Source organism: Suricata suricatta, chromosome 14, assembly GCF_006229205.1.
Source record: "Suricata suricatta isolate VVHF042 chromosome 14, meerkat_22Aug2017_6uvM2_HiC, whole genome shotgun sequence".
Taxonomy (NCBI): domain Eukaryota; kingdom Metazoa; phylum Chordata; class Mammalia; order Carnivora; family Herpestidae; genus Suricata; species Suricata suricatta.
Window position 1 is genome coordinate 4660025 of NC_043713.1, and position 20404 is coordinate 4680428.

The window sequence follows — 20404 nt, forward strand, 5'->3', positions numbered from 1 at the left end:
GGAGGGAGGGGGTGATGGTCATGGTGGGGGGCACTTGTGGGGAGAAGCACTGGGTGTTATATGGAAACCAATTTGAAAATAAACTATTAAAAAAAATAATGGCTTTGCCTTTGCCATTGTTTCCTTTAAGAGAGGTCTAAAAAAATGTTGCAGTACTTCTTGTGTTCAAAGAGCTTTCTGCTACTTTGTTTTATCATCAAGATTTGGTCATCAAGGACCTGAATTAAGTACAGTGGGTACCAAATGCAGACATAAAACCTAGGGGCCATTTGGACACTCTGGTGCATGACTGGCTTACAATCAAGCTCAACTCTACTCCCCTTTAGTCTGAATCTTTGAAATGTACAGCTTGATAATAACGTTTTTCCTTTGTTCCCCTTGTCCCTGTGAGGAGCCCGGGCTTCCTCTAGCATCACCCTGTATAACCGGCACCACAGTTGAGCTCTGGGTTTTGGGTGGGATTCAGAGGACTCCTGCTTATGTAGAGACAGTGGCGCACAGTGATCCCTGCTAGTATTTGGACTGTCGATGAGCGTTCTCTCTCTGAACGCTCTTCTCAGGGTGGACTGAAGAGATGAGGTGGTGATAGAAATGAATAAAGGCACCTGATGCTGAAAGTTTGTCAATGCACACAACGTGTACAAGTACTTAGATAGCTTTCATCTTTCTGTACTCAAACCACAGGGTCTGTGCTGACAAACACAATCTCACTCAGTCTTACTCAATCTCCGCAGTCTTGGACACAGCTCACTTTTCCTTCATTTTTGGGACCTTTTCTTTGCTCAACTCCCAAGAAACTGCCTTGATTCCTTTCTTCTTCTTTACTGGATATTTCTTACTTCTCACGTTTCTTGATGGTCCCATTCCTCTTCTCATTCTCCAAATAGCTGAATCCTCAGAGGCAGCAGTGCTCAGGGCTCTTCTCTGAGGTAGCTATATCCACTACCTGAGTGGCCTCATGTGGTCCCATGGCTTGAGATGTGATCAGTTGCCACATGAATCACTCATTTACATCTCTGGCCCATCTGCTTCCCACCCCTCCACCCACCTCCAGACATCGGACACCTGTCTTAGTATCTCAAAGTCGACATGCCCAGAACTTGGGTTTACTCTTCAATCCCTACTCCAAGACCTGCTCCTTCTCCACATTTCGCTGCTTCAGAAAGCTGCAGTGCCATTAACAGAGTTTCCACAGCCCCAATCTTGAAGTCATCTGCTCTCCTTACACAGTGTATCCAAGAACCAGCAGAGGCTGTTGAGATTATCTTCAAGTATGTTCTAAATGAGGCTTCACTTCACCACCTCCATGGCAGCATCTTAGTTCAAGGCATGATCATCTCTCATTAGAACTCTGTAGATACCTTATTATGGGCTGAGTTGTGTGCCCTTGGAACATCTACATGGAAGTCCTAAGCCCCAGAACCTCATGCTATGACTGTATTTGAGGAAAAGACCTTTTAAAAAGTAATTAAGGTAAAGTGAGGTCATTAGGGTGGGCTTTTATCCATGTAATTGGTTATCTTATAAGGGGAGAAGATTAGGACACAGACACCCAGTAAGGATTGCTCTCTTTGAAGCCTCATTGGCTCTTACTCCCTGGCTCAGAAGCCTGCGATGGCTTTCCATCATGCTTAGAAAAAATTCTGAATTCCTAGCTAGAGTTTGCAAGACCCTATGGGAATGTGGGCCCAGCCCTCTGACTCCATCTCAGACCACTGTCATCTTCACCTGTCTGATCTGCCCCACTGGACCTCTGGGTGCTTCTGGAGCACACAACCCAGCCCATGCTCTTTGTCAGAGGCTTTGCTTTGTGGATCCTCAGCTGTCAGTGCTTCCCCAGATGTTCCTAAGTCTTGCTGGATCCCTATATCCAGATCTCAGCTCAGAGACAAACTTCTCCAAATGGATTTCACCAGGCACCCAGCTGCTTCCTGGTTCGTCTGCTTCCTGCTCTGGTTTTTGCTGATTTCATCATAGTTATCACTAACTGTCATTCTATTTCATGATGATTCGATCCCTTTTCTGTTTCTCTCCTCCTTTTACCAAGGGTTGAACTTATAACCCATGAAGGGTCTTCTCTGTCTTGTTCACTGTAGGGTCCCTGTGCTTAAAAAAAAACCCCAAAAAACAAATACATTAATACAAAACTATATGGCTGGATTTCCAACCTCACATTTGACTTTGAAGTAGGTGTTAAATTTTTGGCCATATTGGGAGGAAAGCTTTATCTTGTATAAATTTGACTACTTGGTTGGTGTCAATATGCTTATCAACATCTTGACAGTTTTATGAACGCATAGGCTGGTTTTTATTCGCATTTGAATTTGCTCTATTATCTCACAGGAGCATTTGTTCACTATCAGGACCTAGTATACTAAATGCTCTAAGTGGATACAGAGATGCATTCCCTCCAGCTCTGAGCTGCGGGTCATTTACACAGATTGGAAGGTAGGTAGGGATTCCAACAACCTGCTTGGCTGTTTTCAGGGGTGAGCGTGTTCTTCAGCGACCAAGATGATGGCTTAGAGCAGTGGGCATGGGACAGAAGCCAGAGCTTGGTGCAGGAAGTGCGGGCCACAATCTAATGGATACTACTGTCATCAAATGGCCAATCAATATGAATTTTCTTAAATTATAGGTGTAACTAAGAAGAAAGCAAAATGTATAGGACTAAGTGAAAGCCTCTTTTTCTTTCTCTTTCTCTTTCTCTCTTTCCTTTATGAAGTAATCTTATCACCCCATTATTTAATGGACCACTTTATTGCTTTCTCACAAGCTGACTATGGAAATGGTTCTCCAAGGATGAAGGTAGAACCCTCCAGAATTACAGCCTGTCTACACAATTAGCGTTATGTAATCCTCCAACAGCCTCCCTCTGCCTCTGAGTTCTGAAATAGCAGCACGCAGGAGTGGGTGGTAAAACTGTCTAATAGTTAACTGCTAGAAGACTGATTTGCATTCATTCTGTTTGCCAAATTCTTTTGGGAAAGAGTCTCAATTCATAGCATCAGCACAAGAAGCCTAACTTGTAGTTGAGTTTACTGGCCGCTCCTGTGCCAACCGTGTCTTCAGCTTTCTGGGACAGGTGGGTACCTCCGCTGCGGTGGAGAAACACATGCCCCTGAGGGACCTGCCCTGTAGACCTCTAGTTGGCCAAACCCTACTGAAGCTTTTGCTATGACACCTCCTGTCCATGTGGCTTTATCCTGTTCATCTGCTTGTCCTAACTCTTCCCAGGAAACATGGGGAGTCTAATTAAATAGGTCAGTGTGTCTCATTGCTGGCTTGTTTATAGTCACCAACTACTTACAAATGAGTCCACCCTGGAACAGGAGAGGAGAGTCTTTCTGTTTTAACAAAGTATTGAAACACACACATGCACACACATATGCTTACATCCTATGCATGGGCTACAGGTCTCTACCCTACCCTAGATGTCTGTCTGCTGTAAGTTTGAAGAGTAAATCTTTCCTTCATGAGGGATTCCCTTAACAGGAAAAAAAAATCAGTTCCAAATGACAAAGGAATTCCTACTTTATATAGCTCAATAATTAACAATAACAAAAAACTTTAGCCAAAGAAAGTGGCAAAAATAAAATTTGATACATATCAAAACATACAATTTCTTGGTGTTGTTATTTGTAAAAATACAGTGATATTTAGAATGAGCTTTGGAAAAATAACAATTACATAAATAAAATACGCTTAGTAATAATCTACCTTGATGTGTTTTACTCATGTATTTCCAAACAAAAGCTTATTTTTTAGAGGAGTCAAAGAAATTTAACTGAATTTTGGAGGAGCTGATTTTTTTTTCCATAATTGATTCCTTCTTTATAATGTTAAGACTCTAGCCACTAAAATGTTTTTTCCTAGAATTGATTTTTGCTACTCCTCAGATAAGCCTTACACCGAATTTGCCTCCTACCTGGTTGGGACCACTGAATATTTTGCCTCCTACAGAAACAAAAAGTGGCTCAGTCAGTTAAGCATCCAACTCTTGATTTTGGCTCAGCTCATGATTTCACAGTCGATAAATTTGAGCCCTACATCAGACTCTGCACTGACAGTGCAGAGCCTACTTGGGAATCTTTCTCTCTCTCTCTGCCCCATCCCACTAGCGTATGTGTGCTCTCTCTCTCTCTCAAAACAAATACATATTTTTTAAAAAAGAGAAATAAATGCAAAGGACAAGGCTGCCTCTTTAAACCCTTATTTCTCAGAGAGTTTTTCCTATGGAAATTTGCATTGATTGTATTGGTTTTCCCTCATTATGAAGCTCCAGTTTCTAAATTTTTAACAGACACTTAAATTCATTCTTTAAACCCATTTTTAATTTTCTAGAAGTTGACTCTTGAAACTGAACTTATAAATGGTTCTCTGTGCCCAGAATATAACACTTACAACCCATTTAAATAGAACTTATAAAGGTTTTGAAAATGGTTTTCAGAAGTGGATTCGCTCAACCAACATTTATGAGTGCATAGTCCTCACAACTTCTTTAATTTTCAGAACAGTATTTTTATATTCTGAACAATTTTGCCATCTAAATTGCATTTGCTTTCATGTTACTGCTTCAGAGAATAGAACCTGCATTACTTTTATTCTAAATGACTTTCTCTACCTTGTCATCACCCATAATCTGTAGAGTGTATCCGGCCATTATACGAGGAGTGGTAGAAGAAATATAAAAGGAGACTGAAAGGCAATGGGAAGTTATTTGATCATTGTACTTCTTTTTATTCTAACACCTGAATAGAAAAGATGAAGAAATCGAAGCACTGCATTTTTTTCTAGGAAAAACTTAGAAAAGTAATTGTCCTCTACACGAAATCTTTTGTTACTTTTATCCTTCTCTTATTACCAGAAGGTATTTTTGTGTGTGATTATCAAAAGTGGTAAAGTATAGGGACAATGATAGGACATTCATTTTATAATTATCCTTTGGTAAAAGAGCTATTTTGCTCACTTGAACGGGAAGAATGAGCAGATATCATAGACTGTGAACTCTTTGATGCCATAAAATTGCTCTTCTGGTATATTTTCCTTCTGCAGTTTCTCGATAGTATCTAGCAGGAAGCTTAGTAGTGTATTTGCAACTGTCCAAACATAACCTTATTTTGTTTCAGTTGAAACAATATGGAATTGAAACGAAAGAACGGATCCAGGATGTGCTTATTAATATGTATAGAAAACTTTAATTCCAATTGAAAATATTATGTCCTAACTGCACTGAGAGGTCACCTCACATCTGTTAGAGTGGGGATTATAAAAAGGACAAGAGATAGCAGGTGTTCTTGAGGCTGTGGAGAGAAGGGAACCCTGTCCACGGTTGGGGAGAATGTAAATTGACATGGCTATTATGGAAGTTCCTTAAACAATGAAAATAGAACCACCAGAGGATGCAGAAATCCTACTGCATCCAAAAGAAATGAAATCAGGATCTCAAGAGGTAAGCACTGTTCATGATAGCCTAGCCACGAAAATAGCCTGTGTCTGTTGATGGATGAATGTATAAAGAAATGCAGGGACGCCTGGGTGGCTATGTCAGTTAAGCCTCTGACTTTGGCTCAGATCATGATCTCACAGTTCCTGAGTTTGAGTCCCATGTCGGGCTCTGTGCTGATAGCTCAGAGCCTGGATCCTGCTTCGGATTTTATGTCTCCTTCTCTTTCTGTCCCTCCCCTGCTCATTCTCTCTCTCTCTCTCTTTCTCTCTCTCTCTCTCAAAATAAATAAACATTAAAAAAAGAAAAAATGCGGCATATATATATATATACACACACATACAACGGAATATTATTCAGGAACAAAAAATGAAGGAAATTTTGCTATTTGTCACAACATGGATGAATCTAGAGGATGTTATGCCAAGTGACATAAAAAAATGAATACTACACGATCTCACTTATGTGTGAAATCTATAAAAGTCAAACTCATAGAACTAGAGAGGAGAATGGTGTCTGCCTGGGTTGGGGGTGAGGGAAATGGCAGAGATGTTGGTTAAAGGGTACAAACTTTCAGTTATTACATGAGTAAGTTCTGGGGATCTTGTGTACAACATACTAAATATAGTTAACAATACTGGATGGTATGCTTGAAATTTGTTAGAGAGTAAATCACAAATGATGTCACCACAAGAAAAAGGTAATTATGTGACGTGAAAGATTTGTAATTAGCTTGACCGCAATGATCATTTCCCAATGTATATGTATGTGCTTTAGGAAAACATCATGTCCCTAAAGGTGTACAGTTTTATTTGAAAATCATATTTCAACAAAGCTAGGAAAGAAGCAATAAGGGAAGAACATATATAGTTTTGTTACCTGAAACTGTTAAAACAAATTAAACTGAGGATGTATTTCTAAGAGTCCGAATGGGATTTTTGTATTTGTTTAAAAATATTGTTGCTAATTTGTATTCATTAAACAGATTTTTAAATGAAAATGTACATTGTTCCAGGCATGTTTCTACAGGCTGTGATAGAACAGTAAAGAAACAAAGTCCTTATGTCCATTGAGTGTTAAAATGGATGGCAGGAGGAGATCACTGACAGAGTTGGGGGGCCGGCAGTACAGCCTGTGTCTTGATGGAGGGCAGTTTAGAAATCAATGATGGTCTGAGGAGGTTGGCAGACAGGTGGGGTGTTTGGGGAGCATGTAGGTAAAACATCACTCACCAGGGAGGCCCACAGGCAGCACAGTCTTCTTAAGAAATAAAAGCAGTTGAGGACAAGGACAAGAAGGGAGATGAAGGACACAGTGAGCAAAGCCTAGATCCTTCCGTGTCTAGGGAACCATGCGTTTACACTGGAATGTACACTGGGTTGTGTGGGGGAGGCTAAAGAGACAGCCATCCCGGACATGAGGGCTGGACAGCACCTGAGGGCAGCCATGGATGTGTTTTTACACAAAGGATTTGCTCACTCTGGAGGCGATGGAGAGGGGCGAAGAGGAAAGGTGATGGGGAAAAGTGGAGAATAGAAATGACGAGAATGTTCACTAAGATGGTGGCAGTGGGCATGCGAGAGAAATCTGGACAATGCAAAGAAGGTCGTGACCCTATGATTGAGGAAAATAGCATCAAAACCCTTGCTTCCTACCTATTTATCTATTAGTGAGTTTTAATGGGACATTGAAGAAATTTGAGAAAGCACTATTTATGCAACATAAAATAATACATCTGTATTAAGATTACTTGCAATGTTTAGGGCTCTGAGTTCTAGGATCTGGGAACTATATTGGATTGAAGAAGCATTTGGGTTTTGGTCTGCCACTTAATGTTTGTGTGATTCTCTTTATCTCTCTTTTTAAGTTTCTTTATTTACTTTCAGAGAGGCAGAGAGAGAGAGAGGGATAGGGACAATACCCAGCAGGCTCTACACTGTCAACACAGAGTCCCACACAGGGCTGGGACTGATGAATGGTGAGATCCTGACCTGAGCCAAAATTAACAGTAGGATACTCGACTGACTGATCCACCCAGGTGCCCCTGTGTGATTCTTTATTTTTATTTATTTATTTATTTTTAAATTTTTATTTTATTTGTTTTTGAGAAAGAGAGAGAGAGAGCAAGCAGAGGAGAGGCAGAGAGAGAGGGGGACACAGAATCCGAAGCAGGCTCCAGGCTCTCATTTGTCAGCACAGAGCAGGACACGGGGCTTGAACTCACAGACCGTGACGTCTAAAGTCAGTTGCTCAACCGACTGAGCCACCCAGGGGCCCCCTCCAACCCCTCGCCGTGTGATTCTTTAATACCCACTGACCATTGGGTGCCCATCCATTTTTTTTAAATAAAAATAAAGATATCGAGAGGTAGAAATTTGAGAGGACCTGTCAGTTTTAATGTTTTCTAACTTTGTGATTATGTTTTTCCTTTCCATGTTTTTTATTTGCAGAGCAAAGGGCAAATGTGCTGTTTGCTGAGAGTCTAATCAGGAGGGCAGGTCTTGTGAATCAATACAATCCAGAGCCCTCATACAAAGCGGCCTGTCTGCCGTCTTCCGTAGCCTTCACGCGCTGATGGACGGGCGGTCCATCGACCCCTGTGTGGGAGCACTGATGCCGCGAGACGCCTCAGTTCTTGTAGAGACCAGCCCCCGTGACACATTTCTGGTCAAATCACACTTCTAATATCAGGATGCTCGTTCATCATCTGACAGTAAATGGAAGCGATCTTTTCCAGCCTAAGCAGTAATACCGAAAAATGAGCACAAAATGAAATGGTTGGAACAATAAATGCAAAAATACTCATTTCCCTATCCCTCCTCCCTCCCCCTCCTCCCCCACCCCCCTGCTGGAGTTCTAACTGGTCCCAGGTTCTCAGTTTGCTCCTCTAGATGGCTTTGTCTGCAGCCCCATGAGTTTCCTAGAGGGACGTAGTCACTAGGGGAGAGCCCAACTATCTGACCCTTTACAATGCGGGAGTAGATAGACCTAAATTCCTTCTCAAGAGCGATTCGTGGTGACCAGAGGCCCTGGGCTGGTGTTTAACTGTGGTTTGAGTGTGTGCTTCTCAGGGACTGTGCCTGAGATGTTCGACTGTGAGCAGCAAAGCATTCCTTGGAGGACAGCTAGTTCCGCATACTCTGCAGATCCGAATGGAAGGGACAGAAGAACTCAAGGGTTCCATTCCTGGGCGACTCAGTCAAAGCTGGCTTGCAAAGGAGTGTCTTCCAACTGTCTGGGTTGCAGTGGGTGTCAGGCACCTACCAACCTGACGGTAACAGCCTCCTGCCTTCCTTCCTGCTGATGGGCGGCACGCTCCCAGGCCTCTTCCCTGCGCGGACTGCGTCCACGCACTAAGACTTCCATTTACAAATGGCCCTGTCATCCCTGACCCTCCTGAGAGACGCTCCGCCCAAAGTATCACAGGGAGAAGTCGGATTCCCTCCGGATAATCCCTGTAATAGACTGCATGCTCGTGTCCTCCTAAAATTCATATTTTGGAATCCTACCCCAGTGTAATGGTATTAGAAGGTGGGGCCTTTGAGAGGTGATGAGGGCTAGAGGAAGTCACCAGGGTGAGGCCCCCCGTGGTGGGATTAGCATCCATCTGAGTAGGGAAGAGAGCAGGGCATCCCGTCTCTGCCAGGAGAGGGCGCTCACCAGCCCGAAACAAATGTTGCATAAACACCCAGGGTGTGGTATTTTGTTTCTGCAGCTGACGCTGATTAAGACAAAATCCATGCTTAGGGATGTAAAAGACTTTACAGCAGGTCTAAATTCCAGTTCTTAGGGCCCTGTAAAGGAATATATATATATACATAAAACACCAAAGGGAGCCTGGGGTAACACTTGCCCTCTCCTTCCAGAAATGCATGCTTTCTAAATTCTGATACCCTTTCTATCAATTCCATAGGTTCACAGAATATTATCCTCCTTACCCAGAGGCTGCAACTATACTTTTTCAAAGTAGGCCTTTTGTGGACATGATAGGGTCCCCTCTCCATTCTCAGTCATATTTTTCTCTATGATAAAAACCCTCCGAGGCAAAGAAATCCTTGACTACAAAAAGTGATACCTGTCTATGCCTTGCCGCACAGCAATGAGACTGGATTTCTCCTCCGTGGCCGACGCAGTCCACTCTCATTACTTTATAGGTCTAATACACTGATAGTGTAGACACCCCGTACAAGTCTTCCTTTATTCAGAAGGTAAATTAATGTAAGCCAGGTGGAAGTGAACTTGGGCAGAAATCACAATGGTTTGAATATAGGTTCGTCAATATTCCAGCTGAGCCTTTGGAGTACGGCCTGCCAAATGTGACCAGGATGAAAGTAGCAGATGTTATTCAGACTCATTATACTTGGATTAAAAAGGTGCCATTTTCCATGTTGTGTTTTTACTGGGTAAGGGATAATGTGCAGACACTAAGAGTCTCCCCACCGCTGAACGGAGAATCAGTTGCAAACTGTTTCAATGCCATTCACATACAGGGCCTGAGACCCACTCAGTGTCCTCCTGTGCTAGGGGTCCGTGCTTGGTTCAATGTTCTGCAGCCATTTTCTTGAAATGTTTAATAATTTTTGACCAAAGGGCCACACACTTCCAATTTTCATAAGTCTTGAGTATTTTGCACACATCATTTGGACCTCATAACCTGGAATTACAAATTGTGCCTTACAGCTGAATATTATTAAGAACCTAGTACAATGAGGGGAAAAATGACTTAACATTTTCCAGTTGACAGGTCAAGTCCTGGAAGCAGTGGCTCCAGGGACTTACAGGAAGGTGGGTGAGTTTGTACACGTAGTTCCTAAAAAGGAAGGAGATGCTGCCTACCATAAAAAGTTGCTATAGAGTATGCAAAGGCTTTCTCAACCCTGGCAGTAGTAACCTGAGAATTTTGCTCAAAGTTAGAAACTTTGGAATTTATTTAAAATCATGAACCAGAAGTAGAATTTGCAGTGTTTGGGTTTCTGTACTATAAAGTACTATAAATAAGTTGGCTGTGCATTTAGGTCTTTGAAACTTTAAGTGTATTTAAACGATAATGTAGGGGTAGGGCTGTTTGAACTGTGCGAATCCAACTTTTATTATAAATCCAAAGTGCACAAGTTGTAGTTCTTTTTTCTCGAAACCTGTAGATTCTCAGGGATCACAAAGGAGTCAAGTTACCATACATTCAACTCCATTGTTTACTTAACTCCAACTGATCGCCTATATGGTGTCATTTTTGTTTTCCGATCTTATAATTTTCTTTGATAGAGTTATTTTAAAAATAAGTATCAATGCGATAACATCCCATTGCTTAGTGACCATTTGCCTTTTATCTATTTAGTGTCATTTTTTTCAGACAATGGAGCAAGAAAATACCCTCCTTTTGTAGCTTGTCCTTCTCTACTGCAGTGGATTTCAATTAGGGGGTGATTTCATTACCCAGGGGGACATTTGACAATGTCTGGAGGCATTTTTTAAACATTTATTTATATTTGAGATACAGAGAGACAGATCATGAGCAGGGGAACACACAGAATCAGAAGCAGGCTGCAGGCTCCAAGCTGTCAGGCCAGAGCCTGATGTGGGGCTCGAACCCACGGACCGTGAGATCATGGCCTGAGCCGAAGTCGGACGCTCAACCGACTGAGTCACCCAGGTGCCCTTGGAAGCATTTTTGATGCTACTGGTATTTAGTGGATAGAGACCAGAACTGCTGCTAAACATCTTCCAGTGCCTTGGAAAACTTCCCCAACAAAGAACTCTCTGGCCCTAAGTTTCAATAGTGCCAAGGTTGAGAGTCTGTGTTCTGTAGCTTAGAATCCACCTGCAGCATTAATTTCTGCTGTCCTAAATAATGTGAAGATGGGAATGCTCGTATGTAGCTCAGCTGATTGATTACTAACAAGGCAAGTTTCAGCTAGACTGACAGTTACTTTTTAAGGTAAAGAGCAAGGAGCGTTTTGTGCAAAAGATACAGAGGTGCAGGCACTAGCGTCGTTTTGTGCAAGGCAAACTTTGCTTAGTTTAGTCTAAAGAGTGATGCTTTCATTGGATCCTAGTCTGTGTTAATACTCTGGAATTCTCTGTGGAAATATAGGCTGGGAATTTGTTGAGCACGACTAGCAGTTTGAAATTGAGTTTGTCTACATGACCATTGAGTTCTGTAAAGGTTTTTGGAGCATCACATAGGCAATGGGCATTAGGGTGAGTATTGTAAGGAATGTAAGTATCAGGGATTGTCCATACCATCCACAAGGGCAATGGCTGGCCCTCCAGGAGATAGGGAGAAGCATAGAGGGGAAACATTTTCACCTTCCAAGCAGTCGTGAACTTGGTTATGTTCATTCCCATTTCAGTAGTGGTTCAATGGTCCAATTTATAGCAGTAAAGCCAAGTCTCTGGGCTTTGGAGGGACCCGGTTAGAAAGTAGGAACTCCTCTTTCATTCAATAAGCTGGAAGTCATGTCGACATAGTCAAGGTGTGAATGAGTGTAGCTCTGAGAGATTATACAGCTGGGATGTCATTAGTTCCTTTACCAATCAGGGATGGCTGGCTTTCTCGGTTCTCCTCTGCTGCCAGGACACATGGGTGTAACTTCTCACCCTCAACCAGTCATCTGGGTACCATCACCTTTTCCATAAGATCCAGAAATCTGGTGTGAGGGAAGACTGAGCCAAATTCTACAACGCAGGCAAGTGTCGCTTCTGTGGGGAGTACATAGCTGACATGCTTGATGATGACAAGTCCTCACTAGATGCCAGTGGAAAATAAGGGTGGCATTGTATGCGAGGTCAGCTAAGGAAGGTCTTTGGTCAAGTGAGTGTCAGGTGACCTCTGAACACTTGCACAGTCCTTGGCTTCACAAACAGTGCCCTTCGCAGGGCTTTGCCGGGTCCACTCACTCAAGTCCAGGACAGCTGGCCCGTCGGTGGGCAACCTTCCCAGAATCGATTTCCGTACTCTTCTGATAAGTTCCCTCCTTCTTTCATTTCAAACTTCAGTTTCTTATTTAGATTCAAGCAAAACCTTCATTCTTCCAAAATTGTCTTTTTTCTTCTCCTTTCCTGTCAAATCTCATCTCCCTTCAACCTGAAACCCAATTTTCTAGATCAGCACTATCCTGTAGAAATTCAGTGCAAACCACAGAAACATAATTTAAAATATTCCAGCAAACACAGTAAATAAATTTAAAAGAAACAAGTGTAATAAATTTTAGAAATATATTCTATTTAACTCAATTTATAAAAAAATAATACTATTTAACAATTGTTTTTTGGGGGTTGTACTTTCTCTTGGGGGATTTAAATATTAAATATTTAATATTAAGAACATTTATTAAGTGCTGTTACTGCTGACAACATGATGACGTAGATTGTTTATATTTCCTTTGAGCAAAGTTCCAGGCTTCTCTCTGATCACTGTACATTTTATTCCTGGTCGGGGCAAAGGCCTTCCAGAATTTTCCATTATGGAGTATATTTCAGAGAGTGGAGAGAATGTAGGATAGAGTATATAAATAGAAAGATGCATATGTAAAATATCCATGATTTCTTGAGGCTCTGGCATTTCTAGAAATTTTAAAATGAAAGTCACACTATTAATATTTTGGATTACAGATAATAATATTTTACATTCACCAATTTACACACATTCCTTTAAAATAAAATCTAAACATAATACTAGTTTTGACAGTGTTAAATAATTTTATTATTTATAGACCTTCTGTCACACTGATTCAAGTAATATTTTAACCTTGACCAGTTGCCATTTCTGAGTGCCAAGAGTCTAGATCATTGTATCCGAGTTTCATTAATATTTTATCTTGATTGAGCTTTTATCAAAACAGGCATATTAGCTAGATAGTGCTTCAGTAGCAAATACCACAAATGTGTGGCTCAAACAACAGAAATTTATTTTATCCAAGTCCTGGGGACTGGAAGTCCAGACAAGGCTGGTTTCTGCTGAGGTCTCTCCCCTTGGGTTGCAGATTTCTGGTGTCATGCTGTGTCCTCATGTGGTCTTCTGTGTGCATGCATGTCTACTACATCTTAATCTCCTCTTTTAATGAGGACACCAGTCATATTGGATTAGGGCCTGCTATAATGACTTTATTTTATCTTAATTATTTCTTTAAAGGTCTTGTCTCCAAAAGCAACCATAGTGTAAGGAACTAGGGGTTAGGACTTCAACATCTGAATGTTGACACCATGCAGTTTAGCTCATGAGGTAACCTAAGAGAGAATATTCGTCCATCTTTACCCAACCACTTTCATTGCCATTTAGCTTGGAAACCATTGGCACAAGTCACCTATCCCCTTCTACTGACCAACTTAGAATGCTTAGGGGTTTGTTCTGGCTCTTTCCCCAGATCTCTCTCTCTTTGATTAATGTTTACCTTGCAAGCATATTTTCCTACCAATCTTGACTATGATTCAGTAAAGAAATTGTCTAAAAAAAATAAAAATATTTTTTTTCTTGGAATGTTTTAAAACGTATAATGACGCTGTTTCTACATTTAATTTCATGGACTGTAGAGATTATTCTGTTTTGGGTTTTTTTGCACTAATTTTAAGACCAAATATCTCAGAAACCACTTGGATTCTGCTTTTAATTCTCAAACTTGCTTCAAATAAGTAAATTTTTTTTCGATGACCATATATGCAAATAAGACCAAATGATTCTTATTTAAAGAATACTCCTATATATATATATATCTTGTGTTCTCAATCCATACAACTGATTAAAAGACTGGAGAGTTAACAATATTTGACCTCTCACCCTTACAGTTGCTATGGTCCTCCTTGTGCCCTGGGTCAAATCTTTTGTCCTCTGTTTTGCTCTTTTGTCTTTTAGGAAAGTTCACATTACACCCAAACCTTATCTGGCTATGTGTGTATTTACACTATGTGAAAGGAGGTTCAGTGCATGGTGTATGATCCATATGAGTTGCAGGAAAACTAGTTGATTAGCAGTTATTAAGTAGAGTTCCTGTTCTTCAGTCTTTGTCTACATAATGTCAAAATGAAATGCTGTGTTGAATTGAGAAAATTCTATCAATGACATGGTCTGACTGCATGATACTCAAATAAAACTCATTTAAGTTTTTTTTTGTGTGTGTGAAGTTGGTATCATTTATTGACTTTATTGGGGGGAGGGAGAGGGAATCTATTCTTAGGTGTTTTTCTGGTAATGGCAATGTTTTATTGTTTCTAATCTGTCCTAAGATTTATGCATGGCTTCCTTAAGTCAGGGGTTGATTTTTTTGTTTGTTTATTTATGAGTTCTTAGGTAACTGGCCATTGTAGAGCTAAATTTTGGCTTTATAGTGATGGTTTTGTAAACAAGTTAAAAAATATTAACAGCTAGAAGGAGATACACAATTTTTTTCTTATTGGATGTCTGGACTTATGAACTGTGAGTGTCATGTGGGCAGTTATTGGCCCCCAATTTACACAAGGCGTTGTCTGTGAGACAGAGATTCCTCATCACTGCCCACTGGGTAGTGGTTTCCATTGCTTCTGTTTGGGGACATCATATGATGTTGTTCTTCCCCATCCCAGTCTTTGGCTCCACATCCTTCTTGGCTCTTTTGCTGGCTCTTTGTTTTATCCTAGATGGTTTGGAGACGTGGTGACTCATAGTTTGAGTAGGGCCATCTTGCAAGCACCAGAAGAGGACCACTTCTATGCTAATGCAGTCCATGCATCTCACAAACCCAACCTGAGTGACTTTGGCCAGTTAATGTTAAGTATGGGTTAGGCAATAGTGAGGTATCATTTGAAAACATCAATGTTTTATTTTAGAAGGTTCAGGCTGCAGGATAAATGAAAGTTTGACATGAGGAGCATCGAATATGTCTTCAGCTGGCTCGCAGCTATGCCACATTGTTGCTGCCCATTTTTGCCAAGCTTCTAGAAGGACATGTCTGGATCTGGTAGGATGGGGTTTATCAATTTGAATATATTGAGGAGACTGTGTCTCTCATTTATTATATAAGAGATTCTTTATTGTTATTTTGTTTTCTATAATAGTGGTTCACATTTATTCACATATGTACTCATGCACATGTGTATATTTCAGCACATGCACATCTGCTTTCTGTGAGGCACTGTGTGGGCTCTGGTGATCACAAGATGAGTAGCAAGATGATTCTTAATGGGCTCCCTGTGTACTGGGAGAGAAGCACATTTAGTCTGCTCTGTGGGATGTTGTGCAGTCAGTCCAGCCCACCCAAGTGCCCTGATGAAGACATGTCTCAATGGCGGAGTGGAAGTTAGCCTAGTAAAATATGGAGAAAATGTCTTCTAGGCAATAAAAGCATAAATGAAGGCACATAGGGAGAGACAATATTGTGCTCTGGAAAATTATGAGTGGTTGGTACTATTGGAGCTTAACCATGAAACAGCAAGAGGGGCTAGTACTTGATAAGAGATGTATCTGGAGAAATAGGTGGCTGGGGGTGGAGGGTACTGTTTGCCTTTAAAAAGTGGCTCGGAAACAGTGTGGAGGCTCCTCAGAAAACTATCGATAGAACTCCCCTATGACCCAGCAATAGCACTGCTAGGGATTTACCCAAAGGATATAGAAGTGCTGATGCATAGGGGCACATGTACCCCAATGTTCATAGTGGCACTTTCTACAATAGCCAAAACATGGAAAGAGCCTAAAATGTCCATCACCTGATGAGTGGATCAAGAAGATGTAGTATATCATGCCAGTCAGAGTGGCTAAAGTGAACAAATCAAGAGACTATAGATGCTGGCAAGGGTGTGGAGAGACGGGCACCCTCCTGCACTGTTGGTGGGAATGTAAACTGGTGCAGCTGCTCCGGAAAACAGTGTGGAGGTTCCTTAAAAAACTATCCATAGAACTCCCTTATGACCCAGCAATAGCACTGCTGGGGATCTACCCACGGGATACAGGAGTGCTGATGCATAGGAGCACATGTACCCCGATGTTCACCGCGGCACTTTCAACAATAGCCAAATCATGGAAAGAGCCTAAATGTCCATCACCTGTTGAATGGATCAAGAAGATGTGGTATATATATACAATGGAGTATTACTTGGCAATGAGAAAGAATGAAATCTGGCCATTTGTAGGAAAGTGGATGGACCTTGAGGATGTCATGCTAAGCGAAATAAGTCAGGCGGAGAAGGACAGATACCATATGTTTGCACTCATAGGTCTAACAGGAGACCAGGAGAAACCTAATGGAGGACAAGGGGGAGGAAAAGAGGGAAAGAGAGTTGGGGAGAGAGAGAGATGCAAAACTTGAGAGACTATTGAATACTGAAAACGAACTGAGGGTTGAAGGGGGAGGGGGGAAAAGAGGTGGTGATGGAGGAGGGCACTTGTAGGGAAGAGCACTGGGTGTTATATGGAAACCAATTTGACAATAAACTATTAAAAAAAAAGAAGATGTGGTATATATATATATATATATATATATATACACAATGGAGTATTACTTGGCAATGAGAAAGAATGAGATATGGCCATTTGTAGGAAAGTGTAGGAAAGTGGATGGACCTTGAGGGTGTCATGTTAAGTGAAATACGTCAGGCGGAGAAGGACAGATACCATATGTTTGCACCCATAGGTCTAACAGGAGAAACCTAACAGAGGACCATGGGGAGGGGAAGGGGGAAAGAGAGCTGGGAGGAGTGAGGGACACAAATCATGAAAGACTACTGAATAATGAAAACGAACCATGGACTGAAGGGGGAGGGGGAGGGAAGTAAGGGGGTGATGGTCATGGTGGGGGGCACTTGTGGGGAAAAGCACTGGGTGTATTATGGAAACCAATTTGAAAATAAACTATTTTTAAAAAAGTGGCTGGGGGCTTCATCCTGTAAGACAGAGGGCCTCATCCCCACCAGGCACTGTCCCTGTGACTTACAACAAATGTTTACAAATGGCCCTATTTACTGTGTTGAAATCTGCAGATCTTATAAGCTATCTGCAACCTTAATTTAAAAAAAAATCAATATAATACTTTTAGCATAATATGAAGAAAAAGTACAAGAAAATTAACTTGTAATAAAATGATATGTATTTAAGGATGTAAGTGTTTGAATATAACATCATTCTCAGCATTCAATAGTCTCTCAAGTTTTGCATCCCTCTCTCTCTCTCCCCAACTCTCTCTCCCTCCTCCAAACTTGAGAGACTATTGAATGTTGAGAATGAACTGAGGGTTGAAGGGGAAGGGGAAGGGGGGAAAAGAGGTGGTGGTGATGGTGGAGGGCACTTAAGGGGAAGAGCACTGGGTGTTGTATGGAAAACAATTTGACAATAAAATATTATGGAGAAAAAAAATAACATCATTAAGAAACACAATGAAACTGAGTGGTTTAAATGAAACATGGGATAATAGGACATGTGACAGCTCCGAACACAGACTGGTACAGGTGTATCATACTGATGACTCAAATGCCACAAGAATATTGCAGTGACGTGATTTCTTAAAATGTTAAATAACATTTGCTATCTTTCAGAATAAAGCAAAGAGGATGCGTTACTGGGAAATATCAGCATATACTAAAACGGTACAAGTACTTCGTGTTTATGGGCAAAATATGTCACATGTTGAAAAACATCTGGAAACGCCGGCTTCAGAACTGAATGGGGCAACCTGTCATCCCATCATTGTGAAAGCCAAACATTCACACACACATTTCCAGACAAGCAGTTGCTGCCTCTATTGAGAAATGGTGTTAGGAGATCATCACGATTAGATCTGGGTGCAGACGGGTAATTCTAGAGGGTTTTTGACTTGAGTTTGAGGAACACAAGATAGGAGGCAAGAGAGCCTGTCACTGGGGGACCACAGTGATCTGATGAGGTGTTATGTAGACCTAGAAAGAGGACAGTGATAGCAAGAAGAGAAGGAGAGGAGGATTAAGAGACACTTGATCTTGATGAAATTAAGTTATAAGACTCAGCCTCAGACTAGTTGGAAGGGGAAGGATCTCTCCAGTTTGCATCCCAGACTTCCGTTCTAAGAGATGGATCAGCTGGTCTTGGAAACTAAGAACATGTTAGAAGAGGGACCCTTAGGTGGTGCAGTTGGTTAAGTGTTTAACTCTTTGTTTCAGTTCAGGTCATGATTTCACAGTTCATGAGTTTGAACCCCGCATTGGGCTCTGTTCTGACAGTGCACAGCCTGATGGGGATTCTCTCTCTCCCCCTCTCTCCTTCTCTCTCTGTTCTTCTTTCTATTCACGATGGAGTACTACATGGCAATGAGAGGGAATGACATATGGCCCTTCGTAGGAAAGTGGATGGACCTTGAGGGTGTCATGCTGAGTGAAGTAAGCCAGGCAGAGAAGGACAGAAACCATATGTTTGCACTCATAGGTCTAGCAGGAAAACAAAAGAGACCTAATGGAGAACCAGGGGGAACGGAGGAGGGAGAGAGAGTTGGGGAGAGAGAGGGATGCAGAACTTGAGAGACTATTGAAAGCTGAGAATGAACTGAGGGTTGGGGGGAAAGGGGGAGGGGGGAAAAGAGGTGGTGGTGATGGTGGAGGGCACTTGAGGGGAAGAGCACTGGGTGTTGTATGGAAAACAATTTGACAATAAAATATTATGGAAAAAAATAAAATAAATAAACTTAAGAAAAACACTAGAAGAATGAATACAGAAGAAAGATAATAAAATAATTCTGGCTGACTTTAAGTATGCATGCATAGCCAGAAGAAGATGTTTTGCAGGGGTCTGTGTGTGTGTGTGTGTGTGTGTGTGTGTGTGAATATGTCTAAGATTTAGTGGACAAGTCAAGGTTGGAGATAAGGATTTAAGAGTCACCAGAATTCAGTTGGTAACAAAAACTATGAGAGTATTTCCCAGAAAGAGTGTGTTGCATTGGAGTAACAGAAGATTAGAGGTGAAATGTATTTTAATGTGATTTAATCTTTACCAGATTAAAAATTCATTTTAAGCCCTTGATCTCTCCCGAAATAAAATCTTACTTTACTAATTTCAAGTCATCCCAATCATTTGGATAACCAAAGGAGTGAAGAATCACACTTCTTTCACATTCACAGCATTCTAGGAAACTATTTTTCCTAAGCTATGCAGTTTGATACTTAGTCAAACACAAGTCTGGTTTTAAGGGCCCAAAGATAGTTTAGAAAAATTTGTGCACAGCCCCTCGTTACAGTTGTAAGCATGGCAGGGAGAAATAACACTGTCCCCATTTTACAGATGAAGATCTGGATGGTCATTCTTCAGAATTTGCAAATTCTCCAATTTGCACATTGCCAAGAAAGACATCCTTTGGGGAGCTCTGATGGTGCTTAATTGAGCCGCACTTGCATCAGATGGCAACAGTGTTTTAGATAGAAGATAAGAGACAAGGTGTCACTTCCCAGATCACAAAATGGCTTCATTGCCATGAGGTCTTCCTGCTATGGAAACATGTCATGTTTGCAGAAATCAGTTTGGAAATGCAGTGTCAAATTTCATTAGCACGAAGGCACCCTGTACCTTTCGGTTAATTTGCCACAACCTGTATTAGCTAGAATGGAGCTTCAGATTTTCCCTGCAGTGAAAGAGAGTCACCTTGTCAAACTCAATAATTGGAAAAACACTGAAGACAATGGCATGGCCAGTACATTTGAACTTGACACCCTGAACAGATCACTTTCTAACAGGTGCTTCTCTACACAACAATTTAGACAACTACCACATCATTGCACTGAAGAAACATTCCCTTTTCTAAGTTCATTCTTTAGTTTTAGTTTTTTTAATTTTTTAATGTATATTTATTTTTGAGAGAGAGAGAGAGAAGGAGAGAGAGTGTGAGCAGGGGAGGGATAGAGAGAGAGAGGGAGACAGAGAATCCGAAGCAGGCTCCAGACTCCCAGCTGTCAGCACAGAGCCCAGTGCGGGGTTCTGAGTCACAAGCTGTGAGATCATGACCTGAGCCGAAGTCGGACACTTAACCGACTGAGCCA